Source organism: Phodopus roborovskii, unplaced genomic scaffold, assembly GCF_943737965.1.
Source record: "Phodopus roborovskii unplaced genomic scaffold, PHOROB, whole genome shotgun sequence".
In the NCBI taxonomy this organism is placed as follows: Eukaryota; Metazoa; Chordata; class Mammalia; order Rodentia; family Cricetidae; genus Phodopus; species Phodopus roborovskii.
The window spans coordinates 19,202,711-19,221,064 of record NW_026126469.1 but is presented as its reverse complement, the minus strand read 5'-3'; the positions used below and the strand labels follow the sequence as shown (position 1 = coordinate 19,221,064).

The 18,354-nt window shown below is 45.1% G+C and overlaps 1 protein-coding gene across 7 annotated transcripts in view; it reads left to right on the top strand.

The window, feature by feature from the left end:
* Nucleotides 1-18,354, top strand: part of Kalrn (kalirin RhoGEF kinase) — a 503,507-nt gene that overhangs the window by 391,386 nt on the left and 93,767 nt on the right. The window lies entirely within an intron of this gene.

Genomic DNA, 18,354 nt, shown 5'->3' with positions numbered 1-18,354 from the left:
GTGCTTGACTTGATTTCCCATCCTCCCCATCTTACTGTGCACCTTGTTCCCTGCCTTGGTTTCCTCCTTTTTCTTCATCCATACCAGTCACATCAATCAGTGCTGATCATCTTTTCCTCCTTTGGCCCTTCCTGTGAACTCCTCCTACAGGTGCAGTGATTTTGTCTATTTTAATCATTGCTTGATCCCTAACATCTATCACAGTGACTGGCTCAGTAAATATTTACAGGAAGAAAGGGGAAACCATGCACTGAGGACCCCTGTGGAGTGACTGTGGAAAGGGCCAGTGTGGTGGTTTGAAAGACAATGCCCCCCCAAGGATGCAACACTATTGGGAGGTGTGGCCTTTTTGGAGTAGGTATGGTCTTTTTGGAGGAAGTGTATCACTGGTGGGGGGGCAGGCTTTGAGGTCTCTTTTGCTCAAGCTTTGCTCTATGTGACACTCAGACTACTTCCAGTTGCCTGCAAGATTTAGCACTCTGCTACTTCTCCAGCACCATGTCTGTCAGCACACCATGTCCCACTGTGATCATAATGGACTAAACCTCTGAACTGTAAGGGAACCACGCAAATTAAATGTTTTCCTTTATAAGAGTTGCCATGGTCTCTTCACAGCAATAGAAACCCTAACTAAAACAGCCAGGCTCAGCTTGTGGAGAGGGAGCTAGCTCAAGCCTTAGCAGGAAGACCTGAGAGTGGGGGTAGGAAATGGTGTCTCATGCACCCCTCATTTATTTAGAATGAAAAATGAGGTGAGGTTCTCGAATTCAACTATGAGTGGAAACCTTGAGTAAAATGACTTGAGTTGTAACCCTACAAAACTGACTTTCTACCTGACACATCAGTGCATCCCTGTTGGTCTCCAGGGAGCCATGGGTTGCTTCTTCTGCCCATGGGAGTGGAGGTGGCTCTGACAGTTGGAATTAAATGCTCACCCATGGAGTGGACACTTAGCAAGTATATACCTACCTAAATTGGAATGCAGTCAAAGCAATAGACTTGCACTTCTCTCTACTCTCCTCTGGGAACACTTTGACCTACTTACAAATGAGCATTTTTGGAAATGCATAGAACCTGGAGTGGTTGTTTTTAGCAACACTAGCTGCAGCCACCTTTCACTTTGATAAATAGCTCCCTTCTCTGAGCTCAGCTCAGAGGCTGCTCAGCATGGATCTCCAGGAATCTGTCCTCGCTGCCAACAGCTCTCACCTGTGCCCACACACAGGAGTATGAACACTGGCCATTCTGAGGAGGCACCAAGTCCTCCATGCTACCCAACATCCTTCACCAGTTTGCCTGGGTCACCTACTACCTTGGGCCTGGCCCAAACCAGAGGGGGAACTGAGGCCTTACTGAAGAAAAAAGATGGTGTGGAACAGAATGAAGGGATGAGTGAGAAACCAGAAAGAATCGAGAAGATGCAGGGTGGGAAGGAGCAGGGAAACACATTTTCAAGGCAGTTGCTGGAGTCCTGTAGGATGAGCTCACTATAATTGCATCCTTGGAGTCTTACAGCCAGCTCTAGATAGATGGTGCTACCCACAAAATTAGCAATGGCTAAATTAAAGACGACTAGAAGGAATTCCTGTGTACAATCCTGGCAGCCATGATGCTTCCATGGTTATTACCATTAAAATAAACTATCATCTGGGACTAGCCACACACATAGACATTGCAGTTTTGAGAAAGACATACTTGAATCTCTGAAAATTAAATTCAGAAGGACATGCACATCAAACCTCCTTCCTTTCTCAAGCCTGCAGTGCTTCTGCTCAGCCGTGACTGTGGTCTCCATTCCTCCTTCCACGATAAGAAGAAACCTGTGTCTCATGTCCAGGCATGGCTCTAGCTCCAGTTTCTTAATCCATCATGGAAAATTGGACTCACTGCTTCTAGAACCCACCCAGCTCTTCTTTGTCTTTGGTCAAGGAACATGTCTGATTAAAGTCATGCTTCCTAGATAGAGTCCCATTTATACCCTGCTCTCCACCTGTCACAGAGACCAGCTTAAACCTTGGTAGGAGAGCCTAAGGACTAAGAACAAGAGAGCATGTCCCAGAGACAGGAGTTCTGGCTGAGAACAACAGGAACTGTTCAAAGGCCAGATTACTTGTGGAATAAATGATCAATGCCTGGCAAGAACTGTATGATGTTAAGCCATAGCCACAAAGAGAAGCCAGAGCTGGGTTACTTGGAGAAGTTATGAACCATCCTGGTGCCAGCAGGCAAGCAGATCAGAGGTCAGAAATCAACACAGGGAAGATGGTAATTAAGGAACACATACTTAGCAATCATAGAGCATAACAGGAATGAATGCCAGGCATGGTGGCACACATTGGCATTGCAGCTACTTGTGAGGCTGAAATGAAATTATCATGTAAGTTCAAAGGGTCAAGATCAGTCTAGGCAACACAGTGAGACTCCCTCCTCCAAATAATAATAACAACAGCAACAACATGAACAGAAGAACCAGTTGTTGGCATTGGAGAAAGCAAAGGTGCCTGTGGTTAGCTGCTTCCTAAACTACACACACAACTGGATGTTCCAGAGAGTGGATTTCTAGAGCCTATGCCTCTCTGCCCTGGCTTCACATAGGAATACTTTGCTGAACTTCTGGAATCTATGGTGGCTGCTGTGGGGATGGGACAGGTGGGGCCAGTCCTCTACACTCACTAGGAGCCATGTTCTCAGCCTCTCTGAGCTTGGGAATTCAGTGGCAAGCTGGAGAACAGGTGATCTCAATGTACTTGCCACATAATGAAGATGCTCAAAGAATTATTGTGGCCTGAGCTAGGGTAAAAGTTGCTATCCCTTGTATCTCTGACCTGGGCTGTCACTAAGGAATATGGAGAAATACTTGTGATCTAGAAAACCACTGCTCCATGAATCTGAAAACAGTGCTCCTATAGCAAGAAATGGGACATCTGGGTATTGATTGAAAAGACAAGTAGGTGCTTGTGGTCACAAGTGGATGTTGTGACTCAAGGCAGTAGCTAACCTGAAAGAAGTTAACAGTGCCCTATGCCAGACCTGGCATTGAGGCCTCTGGTCCAGGACATTTGCAGGCCAACATCTAAGTCCTTTGAGGTTTCCTGATGGGTGCAGTGAGGTTGAAACACAAAATGGACTGGTCGGTAGATGGGCAGGTAGCCTAGTTTAGATTGCGGTTATCACTGAAAACAATGCCAAAAATAAGTGGGAGATTTGGCCACCTGTGGAAATTCAAAACAATCTAAAGATACTGCTATAGTTCAGGGGTTTGTAGCCTGAACTTTGGAAGTAGGCAGGTAGCTTTTTCAAAAAAACTGTCTGAAATAAGAGTCAGTTAGTCTGTCAATCTGTCTGTTTACCTATTTACCTATCATCTATCTACCTACCTACCTATCATTTACTATCTACCTATTCACCTATCTATCCATCTATCTACTTATTTATCATCTACTTACCTATCTACCTATTATGTTTCTAGCATTTATCTACCTCTTTTCCCTGCCCTTCTCTGTTTTCTCCTGCCTCTGTTGGCTTCATTCCAGTGTAGCTTCTTCCCTGGTTGCAGCAAGACGACCCTCATATGCTTTAAGCTGACATTGTACCAGCTTTAAAATCTTCTGTAAAGAGATTGCTGCTTTCTCACTGGCTCTTAGTAAGCTTTCAAGGTTTATGCTTATTACATGAAATTGGATCAGATGCTAAGTCTCATCCAAACCCTGTGACTAACATGCAAACCCAGGTCTTGCTTGGTTCATCTTTGGAATGGAGGATGGACAAGAGGAAGATATTAGCCACTTCCAAAAACAAGCTCTGTACCAAGCTCTGTTCTAGACACTGGGTATAGAGTAAACAAAACCAATTCCTGACCCTGACCTTGTGAAGGAAGCCTGCGTCCAAAAAATAAAACAAGAAAAAAAAAAAAAAAGATAAAGGTGTTAGAACAAAGTGTGGCTGGCAAGTAGGTGAGGGAAATAATCACAACATGAGGGTTCTCACTGTAATTTCTGTACCAAATCAGTGTCACCTGGGAACTTGCAAACTTGCAACAATGAAAATTCTGAGGTCTACTCCACACCCACTAAATCAGAAACTAGATTAGAGCAGGAATTTATGCTTTAGCAGGCTGCCTGGATTATTCTGATACACATCACAGCATGCCAGTGGCTCTCTGGCTACACTGCACATACAACCCCCAGGGAACATTTAAATCTGTGATGCCCAGATGCACTCAAGTCAGTGAATCTGGACAGGGAGAGACTTGGCCATTAATGGTCCTCAATCTTCACTCCTGGGATCCTCCTGGGGAGCCGGCAGTAATACCTACTATTTCTAAAGCTCTCTGGTGGTTCCTGTTGGCAGCTGTGCTGAAAACCACCATCCATCATCCATCTCTTTTAAGTTATCTTGAAAATGTAACACATCTAGATGCAGGATAGACTGTCTTATTATTGGTTGTCAGTGTCTAGGCCAGGTGTGTTCAGATTCTCAAGGTACTATTCAAGGTATTGAAACAAAGGCTCATACAGATTTGCAAAGTACCAAGGGGACTTCATGCAAAAGCAAAGTAATAGTACAGACCAAAAAGAACTATGCTGTCAGGGATGATGGCAGGGTACATGAGTGAGGACAGAGGGCACTCAAAGACCCCAGGCTGTTGCCTGAGACTTCTTTTGATAGGGTCTAAAGGAAGGGGCATATTTTCCATGGCTCTCTATTTTGACCAGCAGACATGAATCATATAAGCTCTTTTCTATTGCTCATATCCCTCCCCACCATGCATTTGAATTTAATTCTATGTATGTCCAATTATGCATAGGCATGAGATAGTAAATAAGGGGGTCTTCCTAAAGGTTCATTTTTAAAGAAGACACAGTTAGCCTTACTGTGCATACACCCAAAACTAGTCTCAGCTGGATCAGTGCTCCTACCCATGTATTTGGACATAACCCAACTTGAGTAAAACTAAATGTGATCTGTCTAATTCTGATACTTGTTAATGGGAGGAGGAATTTATTATATTATTTGGAGTCAGGTATGTGGTTAGCTCAATAAAGGCGGGGTCCCAAGTTGCTATGTGTGTTGTTTGAGAGGTGTGTGTGTGTGTGTGTGTGTGTGTGTGTGTGTGTGTGTGTGTGTGTGTAGTACATGCAGGTAAGGGTCCTAATGTGTCAAGTGCATTATTAGGAAAGAGTTGTGTACATGGTCCAAACTAAACGGGGTACTAGGTACTAAACTCTTCATTGAAGCTAGTGCCTCAACTTGGGTCCTTATTTTCTTAAATCTCTAAAATAGTTTGGGTATCTGTATTAGTTAGGGTTTCTATTGCTCCAAAGTGACACCGTGACTATGGCAAGTCTTGTAAAGGAAAACATTTAATTGAGTGACTTACAGTTCAGAGGTTTAGTCCATTATTATCATAGTGGGACCTGGTGGTATGTAGGTAGACATGGTGCTGGAGAAAGTGCTAAGGGTTCTATATTGTGATCTGCAGACAACAGGAAGTAAACTGAGTCTACACTGATTGTGCCTTGAGCATAGGAGGCATCCAAGCCCACCCCACAGTGATACATTTCCTCCAACAAGGCCACACCTACTCCAACAAAGCCACACCTCCTAATCGTGCCACTCCTTATGAGATTATGGGGATCAATTATATTCAGACTACCACAGTATCTAAGCAAGTTGTGCATCTCTAGCCCCTCACCAGCAAACTTTTGAAGCATCTTTTCATTCCTATCAGGATGTTACATATCAAAATATCATTGGGTACCACATAGATAGATATAATTTATGCATCAATATTAAAAAGTAATTTCAAACTGGGCAGTGGTGGCACAGGCCTCTAATCCCAGTGCTCAGGAGACAGAGGCAGGTGGATCTCTGTGAGCTTCTTGGGAAAAGCCTGGTCTACAAAGTGAGTTTTAGAACAGCTGGGCTGTTACACAGAGAACACCTGTCTCAAAAAACAAAAACAAAGCAAAACAAGAAAAGTAAATTAAAAGAATGTTCTAAAGCCTTGAAAGAGGTGGATTGGTTATTTAGACAGAATATTGCTCTTATCACCTGCATTAGTTACTTTTCTAGTAGCTCTAACAAAACACTAGACAAAAGCAACTTAGTGAAGGAAAGGTTTATTTAGGCTCACAGGCCATCATGGCAGCAGGAGCAAGAGGCAGTTGGTTACATTGCCTTCTCAGGCAAAAAGGGAGGGATTATTATTAAATATCAGGAGTAAATTAAAAAGAAGTAGAGGGAGATGAATGCTCCCCAGTCAACTGTCTCCTTTTTATTCACTCCAGGGTCCTGGTATCTGGAGTAGTGCTTGGCATATGCAATTGTGTAATAGTGCTTGGTATATGTAATAGTGCTTGGTATATACAATAGTGCTTGGAACATACAGTGGTTTTTGGTATATACAATAGTGCTTGGTATATGCAATAGTTATTGGTATACTGCAGTAAATAGTACTTGGTATGTTGCAATAGTGCTTGGTCTATGCAATAGTGCTTGGTCAATGCAATAATGCTGCCTGTATTTAGGGTGGGTCTTCCCACTTCCTCTAAGCCAAAATAAAAACTTCACAGACATGCCTACATTTGTTTACTAGATGATTCTAGATTCTATCATGTTGAAAGGGGACTCCTGGGCATAGACTGTGAGAGTGGAACTGCCCTTTCCCTGTTTCCCTGTGTCAGAAGGAACAGCAGACGCACCCTTCCCCCGACAGGCGGATGACCTTGTCAGTCTGGGAAATGTCAAGAGAGGTGGCAAGGGTTCCATGGAGCAAAAATTTTCAGAGTTTTTCTTTAGCGCTAAACCATTAAAGTATCATCATTAATCTTATTTCTCAGATTTACCTTAAAGCCCATTTACTGGATAAATGGGCTTATGGATGGAGGAAACTTCTTGGTGTATGTAACTGCTTCTTGAACATTAGCTAGCTCCATTTCACAGCCCATTTCTTTCCTAATGAATGGACTGTTTTATGAGTGTTTAATCCATCCTCAATCCATTTCTCCTAAAACTGGGCACAAACTAGTGGGAGAGATGCCCTGTGAGAGATTTACTCAGTGATTGGTGGGAATGTCCCATTGATGCTGTCAGCCTCAAGGGTGCCTTGAACCATGAAAGGGGCATAAAGAAGAAAAACACAGGGATGAAGGAGAAAGAATGACAAATCCATGCATGGTAGTTGATTGTAGATAGTGGATAGAAGCCTTCTGCAGTAGGTGGCTGAAGTGCTTGGATTTTTTTTTTTTCCCCTGCAAGCATTGCTGTGACTATTAAACATCAGCTCTCTGTGTGTGTCTTTTTACGTTCTAAACTATGTAGCCCAGGCTCTTCTGTAACTCTTGATCCCCCAGCCTAATATGCCACCACACTCATCTGTTTTTGATGTGTTTTGTTTTCATTTTAAGGAGTTAACTAAAGATCAAAACAAGTGAATTGTCTGGTCTAAGGTCAGAACTAGTCAGTAGCAAAAGTGAGCTTTGAACTACAGTTTTTATTATGCCAAACCCAGAAAGCTTTTGCACATCGTTTTGATTGGGAAGCTGATAAGGAAGTGAGGAATCCCCGCCGTTATTAGTTGTAAGCAGTGAAAGAAAGGAAAGAAAGGCCGAGGAAGTTTTAATAGAGAGAAGATGAGAGGAACCAGATAGGGAGAAAGTATTGTTTTGAGTTTTCTAATCTGCCCCTCTCCCACCTCCTTGACTTCAAGCTCTATATTATAAACTAAAACTGATTATGGTAGCCTTTAGAAGTCTCACGTTAAGTATTTGTTTTGCGGCAGGGGCGCTAGGTGACCGAGCTCTCAGTACTTGCCGGATGCCCATGGTCACACACGCGTGTTTGCGTGTTTCGTAAGACTCAGGGACGCTGCTGGTCGCGTTCCCAACAAACAGCTGGACCTTGGAACTCCGCCCCCCTTAGTCCCTCCCTTGCTGCCATGCCCCTCCCTCCTGCCTAAGGTGGCTCAACTCCCTGTAAGTCCCAGCACCACTGGGGTGCGGGAGGGCAGCGTCGGGCAGGAACGGGACCTGGCTGGAAGGTGGCGCAGAAGTTTCCTCCCGCCACGCTCGCATCCCGGCCGGCGCCCGTGCCATGCCGGAGCGCAGAGGGTGCGCTGCAGCATGAAGGGCGGCGATCAGGCTTACACCCGAGGTCCCTCTTTGGGCTGGTTCTTTGCTAAATGCTGCTGTTGCTTCACTTGTAGAGGTGAGTGACATTTTAACCAGGCTGGTGGGACTGAGGACCGAACGCAATGGAGGATCTGGGGAGAGGGTATCCTGTGAACCGCCTTGGGTTCAGTTTCCCAGGCAGCAGAATGCGCTCACTCTGGGGGATGCCGTGTTGCAGTTTGGGGACGCGGTTATACTTCCCAGAGACTTTGAATGCGGGGGACGTGGATATGGAGTGAAAAAGGGAACTTGGAAGAGGCTCAATTCAGTGCTCATTTACATATGCTTCGAGGTGAACTGACTCCTGGCTGGAGGAATGTGCTTGACACTTTTTTCCCCAAGTGACAATTTTCTTATGGGATGGGAGATCACTTTTCTCCGCTTGGACATTCACAGAACAACGTGGATTTACAGCTTTGGGCCAGACGCTGGCTCGTTAATTAACCAAGAACTCTTTTTTGGACCCAATTAGGACTGTATTTAATTATTCTGCTAATTTTAATGTGATTGAAGAGACTGGCAGGAAGCAACCAGTTTCCCCAAAGCAAACTTGCAAAATAGGGTGAGAAGGATCTCAGAGGGAGCGTTATGGGTTGTGTAGCTTCTCCTGAAAATAAATAAAATAAATAAATAAATAAATAACAACAGGGAGGGGGGTAGTGAGACCCTAAGTTGTTCATATCACTTTACCACTTCAGCCGGGAGAGCAGGAAGAAAGATTGTGTGACTCTAGACAAAAGACCATACCTCTTATTTGGTCTTTGTCCTAATTTTTTTTTTTTTTAACCAAATGGGCTTCAGCCTCCTCCCCTATTTACAGAGCCTCAGCCTAAAACCCATAACCTAAGCAGTACCCATACCACCCTCCCAAGGAGTTACCCCAGTGACCCTTCCTCATAAGCATGACAAAGTCCCCGTCCTAAACAGATGTGTGGCTACCGAGACCTGTGAAATCTCAAGGACTTTCTCCCAATTCAACAAGGCTCATAATCCCAGCAGCAAATTCTCTCCATGTCTTCATTAATTTGAACAGTCTGAAACGAAGCTGTATCTTGCTTAGAAAGCGGGCTTTCAGGGGGAGGAGGGGTCTGAATGGGCAGGGACTGTTCCGAGACTGGGAACTGAAGGGAGGGAAGAGAGGAAGCCGGAAGTAGCCCTTAGGATCCCAGTGGATAGATTTGTTCTGAAGGCTGCCTTGGGACGAAGGGTTTCTAGGCAAGATTTCTTGGGAGTCCGTTTCCTGTGAAAGAGGAATGTGGGGTTTGTGGCGGTGGTTACATCCCCTGTAGCTGGCCTCCTTGGATCCACGTGGAGCAGTACAGTTTTGTGAATTGCCTCGGCTTTTCTTTGCTGAGAAGAGACATTGTGGGACCTGGCGCCAGCCTGGGAAAGCAGAATTTGGTGGCTGCAGGCTCTGTGGCTAGGAGAGGGGGCGTGGGAAAGGGGGTGTTGCTGGAGCTAGCTGGAGCTGCCCCAGAGCATGGACTGAAGTTGGTGAGAGGCAATGAAAGCCGCTAACAAAGCTGCCTCCCACTTCTTCAGGCTTCTGCTCCTTAATTTTTCCTAGATTTGAAAGGTGTGAGGATGGAAATGGAGCTCATAACTGTCTCGGGGCTGGGCAGAGTGAGATAGCATCTGAGATGCTTGGACTTCCCCACACTCCCTTAGAAAAGAGACATGGGAGTCTCCACTCAACCCCAGGGCATCAATTCAGCTGCAGACAGAGAAGATAAGGTCTGTATTGAAGCTGTCTGCATCTCATTGCCGGGAGCCCAGAACTTTGTGGGAGGATGCTACACTGTAGAAGGGAAGGACACAGGGAGAGGTTCCACTGGAGGGTGTTCATCAGCAGGAATTATCTGTCTGCCTACTCAGCGAAACCAGTTTCTCAGGTCTTACAAACCTACTACCATTGGAAGGCCATCTCCCTACTTCCCTGTTTAAATAAAGGCAGCTCATCAATTGCCTCACCCCCCCCCACTCCCCACCCCCGCTGCTGAGAATTTGCTCTCCTGAAGCCTGCCTGACTCTGAAGCTCATAGGTCAGAGCCCATAGCTGTGGTTCCTAGTCAGGGACTTTTGCAAACTGGTTAACAATCATTCAGAGTGTAAAGGACTCAGAACCTACAGAGCACAAAGTAAAAGGAATGAAGAAGTGAATTTCTCTGGGCAAAGTGATATGATTTTAGTTGCCATCACTAGGGAAAAAGCCAGGGCTTCAGTAAATGCCCATCTGTGGCCTATGTGTGTTCGTTCCCTTAGTTGAGCTTGTCTTTTGCTTTGGAAAAGTGGTATTTCTCCTGTCTGTGCTTGTTTGTTTATATTTTAGTTCTGTCAAGTACAACACTATTACAGAGTTTTTCTTCCCTACCTTGAAATCTGGTGTTAAGAAAAGGCTACCCTTTTCTTATATGGAAATAGAGAGAGGGTAAGGAGCACAAATGAGTGGTGCATTTACAGCTGCATTTTTGAAAGCAAAAACAGCCAAAAGTGAAATAATGGCCTAAAAAAAGAGAGAAGGAAGAAATGCCAACATGCATGTGTTTGAAGGGTGGTAAATCATTGGTGTCACATTCTGTGGGGGAACTGGGCAGTGCTGTGGCTCGCCAAACTGTCCTTTAAGCCTGAAGAAATGGGTCAACTTAAGAAACTTCTTTAGTTAGCTTAAAGTTTATGAAAAAACAAACGCCGGGCAGTGGTGGCACATGCTTTTAGTCCCAGCACTCAGGAGGCAGAGGCAGGTGCAGGCAGTTGTCTGAGTTTGAGGCCAGCCTGGTCCACAGAGTTCCAGGACAGCCAGGGCTGTTACAGAGGAAACCCTGTCTTAAAAAAAAAAAAAAAAAAAAACCAACCAAAAACAAAACAGAAAGAAAGAAAAAACAAAACAAAACAAAAAAACCCTGCTGGGCCAGCAAAGTGGCTTAGTGGGTAAAGGTACTTGCTGCCAAGCCTGGCAACCCGAGTTTGATCCTTGGAACCTACATGGTGGAAGGAAAGGACTGCATTGCCCTCTGACCTCCACATACAAACCATGTTGCACCCTTACCCACCACCACGACAGATACATAAATTAACTTAAAAAACAAAACAAAACCATGTTTAACTTCAGAGTGGCAAAGGAGATTACAAATCAAATGAAGCTCTATGTCCCATAGAATTTGTGAATTAAATCGTAGAGCCAAGATCTTTCTAGAAGGATGGCAATTTTAGGGCCCTCGGTTTTCTAGTCAACTTGTAGTTAACCTTAGATATGTGGACAAGAACCCCCCTGGCAAGTCACACTTATTTGTGGCTGTGTCCATGTCTTTGTATTTGAAGCCTGGTGCTGTCATTTCTGCTCACCCTGTGACACTTCAGCGGGCTGAGCATTTGGGGGGGGGGGTTGTGGTCCATGACTTAGTCTAGGTGAATCAATTCACTCTTGAGGTGCTGGAATTACCCACCCATGGTCCTTCCAGAACAGGGTAGTTAGTTTCTGCTTGGCTCTAAGATCAGAAAGTATGGACCAGTTTCTGGAGCGTCATAGGGTATCCAAAGTCATCCTCTTCTATATTTATCTCAGTTTTTTTCTGTCTTTTCCCTAACTCCCTAACCAGGAGCCTTATGACTTGATGTGATACAGCTCACTTTATAAACTGCATTTAATGTGTGAAACCATGACACCAAGTTCCTTTAAAAAGGTGTTGATAACCTGGAAGAGGTTCTGTATGACACTTTAACTCACTACACAGGGGACTGAATTTGTCATTTGGCATTTACTTTTCCCCCAATATACCTCCTGGCTGCTCACCCCTATGGATCTACCCTAATCTGGGAAGAGACACCAATCTACAAACTGCCCCCAAATAAGTGTATCTGACTTCCATGTGTTGTTGGAATTTTTTCCCCCACCTGGTCCCAGAGCCACTTCAGCCCCAAATAAACACATGGACACTATATTAATTATAAAACTGTTGGCTGATGGCTAGGGCTTCTTACTGGCTAGCTCTCTCTTAATTATTAACCCATAACTACTAATCTATGTATCATGGCCTTTTCTTACCAGAGAGCGCTTGGCATGTTCTATCTTCCCAGTCTCTCTCTGCCTTCCTTTTCCTAACATTCTCCTCATCTCCTAGCCCTGCCTATCAACCAGTAAACATATATACAGAAGAACAACTTCCATCATCCATGTTTCTCTTAACTAGTGAGAAGTACCAGCTGTTGACTGGATAACAATAGTAAGTGCTGGGCTGTAATCTTGCATACCCTTTAGCCATTTTCTGAAAAATTTAATAACCCATTGACTCTGATTTGTCTTCTTCGTAACCTCTGAGTATGGGGCCATCTACTGGAGCATGGAGGACTTATTACTAAGAGCCACACCCTTAAAACTGACTCTTCCTCCTGCAGGAGCCATTAACTGTTAGTAGTTCCTTAGTTATGGGTGGGTACCCTTTCCCACTCTATGCTAGAATGTTAGCTGGATTAATATTGCACAGGTCTGTTCAGGCATCCACAGCTGTTATGAGATCATGAGTACCATGATCCTGTCATATCCAGTTTGCTCCCACCTTCTCCAACCTCTGGCTCTTAGAGTCTTTCTGCCTTCTTCCTCCATGATTGTCTCTGGGTCTTGTGGAGGGGATGTGATATGGGTGTACTATTTGTGGCTGAATGGTCCATAATCACTTATGCACTCCACCTTGACTTGTTTGAGTTCTTGCATTAACCACCATTCACTGCACAGACTTTCTGATGATGAGCTGCACTAACCTACAGGCACAGAGGAACGAATTCCAAGGGTAGTTTGATACTGTGGGACTCTGGCAAAACAATGGTAGTAGTTTCACCACTAGGGCTTCTAAGATTCATGAACACGGATTCTTAGCCAGATTTGTAATATCAAACGTGTTTCCTCCTGTGGGGCAGACCTTAAATCCAAGCTGTTGGTTACCCTTATAATGCAGTGCCACTATTGCTCCCATGCATGTCTTGCCCTAGTTCATTATTGCAGCTCACAGGATTCAGAGCACAACCAGAGCGTTGATAACTTTTTCCTTCCAGCAGCCTAGATTTCAACACTATGAAATCTAGCCAGCAAGAAAAAGCTTCCTAGGCCATGATTTCTCCACATCCAATATGTCTTCATCAGTAGGATTGTTCTGGTTTGCCCTGTCTTTTAAAAATACTGCTCCCCTTCAGTGGCTGATGGCTTTGTGCTCTCCTTCAGGTAAAACTCTAGGCTAGCTTAACCATTCCCAAAGAGTCCTGGAGAGGCAAAGGGCTGTAACCAGGCAGGAGGAGGGAAAGGTTGAGGACTGGGGCCCTTCTCAAACATAAGTGCTAAAGGGAAGTTGAACCAGAAGAAAGCCCAATTCATTATACTTTTCTAGAGAAGGAAAGAGATTAGCCCAGCCATTAGTAGCAGGACTAGAATGTCTTCCAGGATTCCTTTTTCTATTCTATCTCTGGGCATGAAGTATCTCTTTACTGAGATGTCACCAACAGGTGCATACATCACTTCCCAGTGGAAGCTCAGATGTTGACTATGGAATACTTTGTTGTTCTCAGAGGTATTGTTACCATCTGCCTGGTTTGTTCTTCTTTCCAAAGATAGACAGTGTATGCCAGTATAGCTCTTTATCATTCCTAGTAAACATTTGTGTGATTTTGTTGGTGTTTGTTTTGACCTCTGGTTCATTTCATTGAAAAGATAACCCCTTTTCTTGTCTAGTTATTTATTTATTTGTAAGAGACTTACTGTGTTGCCCAGGTTACCCTCAAAATCCTGGGCTCAAGCCATCCTTCTGCCTCAGCCTTCCAAGAAGCTGGAACTACAGGCGCACATTCTTTTTCTGAACAAGGTGTCCCTCCATAGGAAATGGGTTCCAAAAAGCCAGTTCATGCATCCAGAATAAGTCCTGGTTCCACTGCCAGTGGCCCCATAAACTGCTCAAGCCACACAACTGTCACCCACATTCAAGGGGCCTAGTTCAGTCCTATGCAGGTTCCCCAGCTGTCAGTCTAGAGTCAGTGAGCTGCCACTAGCCTAGGTCAGCTGTTTTTGTGGGTTTCCTCATCCTGGACTCTGGGAGCTGGGCCCAGTGGTTAGTTGATCTCTGCATCTGCTTCCATCAGTTACTGGATGAAGGTTCTGTGATGACAATTAAGGTAATCATCAATTTGATTACAGGGGAAGACCAGTTCAGGCACCCTTTCTACTTATTGTTTAGAGTCTTAGCTGGAGTCATTCTTGTGGATTCCTGGGAATTTCCCTAGTGCCAGGTTTCTTGATAACACCATAATGACTCCCTCTATCAAGATATCTCTTTCCTTGCTTTCCCTCTCTGTTCTTCCCCCCAACTCAACCATCCTGTTCCCTCATGTTCTCCTCCCCCTCACCTCCTCTTTCCCCCTCCCTTCTTACCTCCTCCCTCCTGATTTACTCAGGAGATCTTGTCTACTTCCCCTTCCCAGGGGATCCATGTATGTCTCTCTTAGGGTCCTCCTTGTCCCCTAGCTTCTCTGGATTGTAGGCTGGTTTTCCTTTGCTCTATGCCTAAATCCCACTTATGAAGAGTGCATACAGTGTTTGCCTCTCTGGGTCTGGGTTACTTCACTTAGGATGTTTTTTTTCTAGTTGCTTGCATCCAGGCACGCATTCTTAATGTGTACCCTTTCAGGTGGAAATGAATCTCAAAGTGCATTCCTCCGTTCTGTCTTTGACTGCACCTAGTTTTATGTAATACCTGGTATTTTAATTCACTTGACAAATGTTTATGAGCTGACAACAGGTTAGCCCTAAGCCAGATATCCGGGAGAAGATAGGAATTACACACAATGGTGCTTACTAGAGTGGGCTGCTGTGAGGATCAGTTAAGACAGTGTCTGTAAAGGGCTGAGCATAGCACCAGGCCTGGAACATGCTTGTAAAGTACTGCTACTAATGACAGCAGTATAGTAGACACAGACACTGGCCTCTGTGTCGTAATGGTGTGAATCTGTGTCCCTGAACTATTTATTGGTTGTGGCTCAAGCCATTGCCACTATGCTTCAGTGTTGTGGAGTTGTCAAGGCAGGAACACAAATTTGTCGTAATTATAATCATTTCATCTCATAAAAGACTGAGAATCCTAAGTGACCCCAAGTTGTCCTTTGGTGCAGAAACACAGGGTATTATTTTTGGTTTTACTGGGATTGGAAGCCAGAGTGTCACATATGTTAGGCAAGCACTCTACCTGATCATTATGTCATTCTAGAACCTACATTCGCTATAAAGAAAAGGCTGTTTTTCTCCTGCTCCTTGACCTCAGCTAGCAATCTAATAGAAACACTTATCTGCCCCTGGTGCAGCTAGTGGGTGTGCACATCCTTTGTTGCATCTTCAGACTGTTTCTGCCCAGATTGAAAAAACGAAAACAAACTATCCCCCACTCACCCCCACCCAGTTGTCAGTGCAGCCCCTGAGGTCTGGGTGTTCAGCTGGAGTTTGGACAGGGTCACCTATATAATTCAATTCGTAGGTAAGGGACAAGTGGCTTGGCTCCCTGCCTGGCCTTATTCAGTGATTAATGGGATTCATCTTTTCAGTTTTTGGAGGCAGCACAACTTTCTGTATGATACTCCCTGGAAGGAGGAGGGCCCTGGTTACACTCTGAAGTGGCTGAGAGGCTGCCAGTGGCTTTGCCTGTCCAAAAGCAAAACTTAAGGAAGAGTTTCTGAGCTGGTTCTACCACATTCTCCCCGCCCCTCTGGTGACCACTTTGAGGAAACCCAAGTTGGAAGGGAGGGAACCCTCTTCTGTTGCTGGGTTGTAGCAGCAGTTATTCTGTCTGCCACTGTGGGCTCCTCCCTGGGGTGTAAGGGCTGTGAGCGAGCATTTCCTCTCCCAGAGCATCTGATGCATCCCCAGATCCCAGGACAGCCTCAGTTTCCCCACTTCCTGCCATAGGATCTGCATATTATTATGGGTGTGGGGGGGTACTACTTCTCCAGTCACAGGGGAGCCAAGCTTCACCAAGCTGTGAACAATCCACATCTGCCAAGTTTGCACAGCCCAGCCGCACACCAAGCCTGCGAATCCTCTCTCTCTCCTCCCTGGCAGAATGCCTGGGTTGAGAAGTGACCATGTGTGGTCACTCAGGGCTGTGGTAGACATGCTAGTCTCAGTCCCCACACACTAACAGCTTGTGACTTAATAAGCTCCCCAGGTGGTCACAGAGCTCCCTGGGGTGAGACACAAAGGCTTGGTACCCTGACCTGGTGGAAAACCATGTTTTCATCTCTGGCTTCTCTTTCCATCCTCTATCTCCTCCCTCCTCCCTTCCCCCAGCTCCAGAAAGAAAGAGCATTCTGTGTGAGAAGCCCGCCTCCCCCTGGGGAATTCTCCTTTAGGGAAGTTAAGGAGGCCTCCTTGTCATTCAAGGCCCCTGAGTTGGGGGCAGGATAGGAGCGGGAATGAGGAGTCTCTGTGCTCTGGGAGCTCTGGAGTCCAGTAAGGAGGGGAGGGCATCTCACTCAGTAAGCACTGTTGCTTCCGTTTCTTTTCCTTACTTGTTCAACAGCAAAACCAAAAGTTAGACCAAAAAAAAAAAAAAAAACAAAAAAACAAAAAACGTCACAGCGGCTTGATTCACCTCTTTCTGGGTAAATGGACTCGTAATTTACGTGCTGCTTTAGAACTTGATTCTACTTCACCCCAGAAACATCTTCCATGTTGTCATTAGGATTTTTGTTTCTTTGGCTCCCCCCCCCCGCACCCCCTCACTTAACTCCCCCCCCCACACACACACATACACAAGACAGGGTTCCCCTGTATAGCTCTGGCTGTCCTAGAACTCACAATGTAGACCAGGCTGGCCTGGAACTTAGAGACCCGCCTGCCTCTGCCTCTCGAATGCTGGGATTAACAGGTGTGCACTACCACTTCCCAGCAGGATTTTCCCCCAGTGATACTGATGGAACCCAGAGCCTTTCACATGCTAGGCAAGGGTACTTACTGTCTGTAAGCTGTGCCTCCAGCCCTCCAGGGTATTTGGATGGCCAAGGTGCTACTAGGAAAACAAACTTGAGCTTGAGAGTCATCTGAGGACCCTGGGTTAGGATGTCATGCTTCCGAGTTGTTTGGACTTTGTGGACACTGATTCTTGGTCTGGAGTTTTTCTGCCTTCCTTAGCTTCCATTCCTGGAGAGGTATGGTTTTCCCCACGTAGACCTGTGCCCTCAGGAGAGCTATAAACTCCAGAAGCTGGAGCTCTAGGGCTGACCCTCCCTCCTCCCCTCAGTCATGTGAGTAATCACAAAAAGCAGGTTCAGGAGTTTTGTGCTTCTTTGAGACATTCCTTGAAATATAGGTCATTAAATCTATGTAAACAAGAAGGAAGCTTCAGTTTATTTTTCTGTCTAGGAAAAAAAATATGTAAACAGAAACATTTCTTACATATTGGCAAATGAAGATAAAATTCCATCACCTAAAGATAACTTATAGTATTTGTGTGTGTTCACAGAAGTTACAAAATATCCTAGACTTTGAGAGCAAATTACTAAACCATTGGTAGCTTGAGATGGACCATAGTGGTCCCTCCATAGAAGGAACCAGCCCTAGGGCTTCTTATTTCAATTGAATATGATTAGGTCTCAAACCCGGGACCAACAGCAAACTGAGATGCCTGTTTAACATATGGAAGCCTACCTGACCATCAGGTTCTCCCAGCATCCCTCTGTCCCTATCTGTTACAAGGTGTGGCTGGCGTGCCCTGCCCTCTATTCTACACTCTCTGACCCAGGGTTGGGCTGCCCTTCCAAGTTCACTCTGGACTCTATCAGAAGTTTCTGCCTCTGGCTACGCTCTCCCTCATATCTATAATAAACTTTCTCCACCATACCTAGGAACCTAGGAGCTGTTATATCCTCCTTTTTTTTTCCTCTTTCATCTGGTGCTGAAACCCAGGTCAGCTTTGATATGTTGATCATTTACCTGAGTTAGCCCTTTAGTTCCTGGATTTGAGACCTTACAAATAAATACCATTAGATGCTTTTAAATATGAATTGTTCATATTTAATCATCCTCCTTATTTCAAGCTATTTCTCATTTTTGCTCTGAACAGTATTATAATGACACATGCCCATACCTGCTTCCAAAGGACAGATTCCTAGAAAGAGGATTCTTCACATGGGGGAGGTTATCCGAATTTGGAGGCTC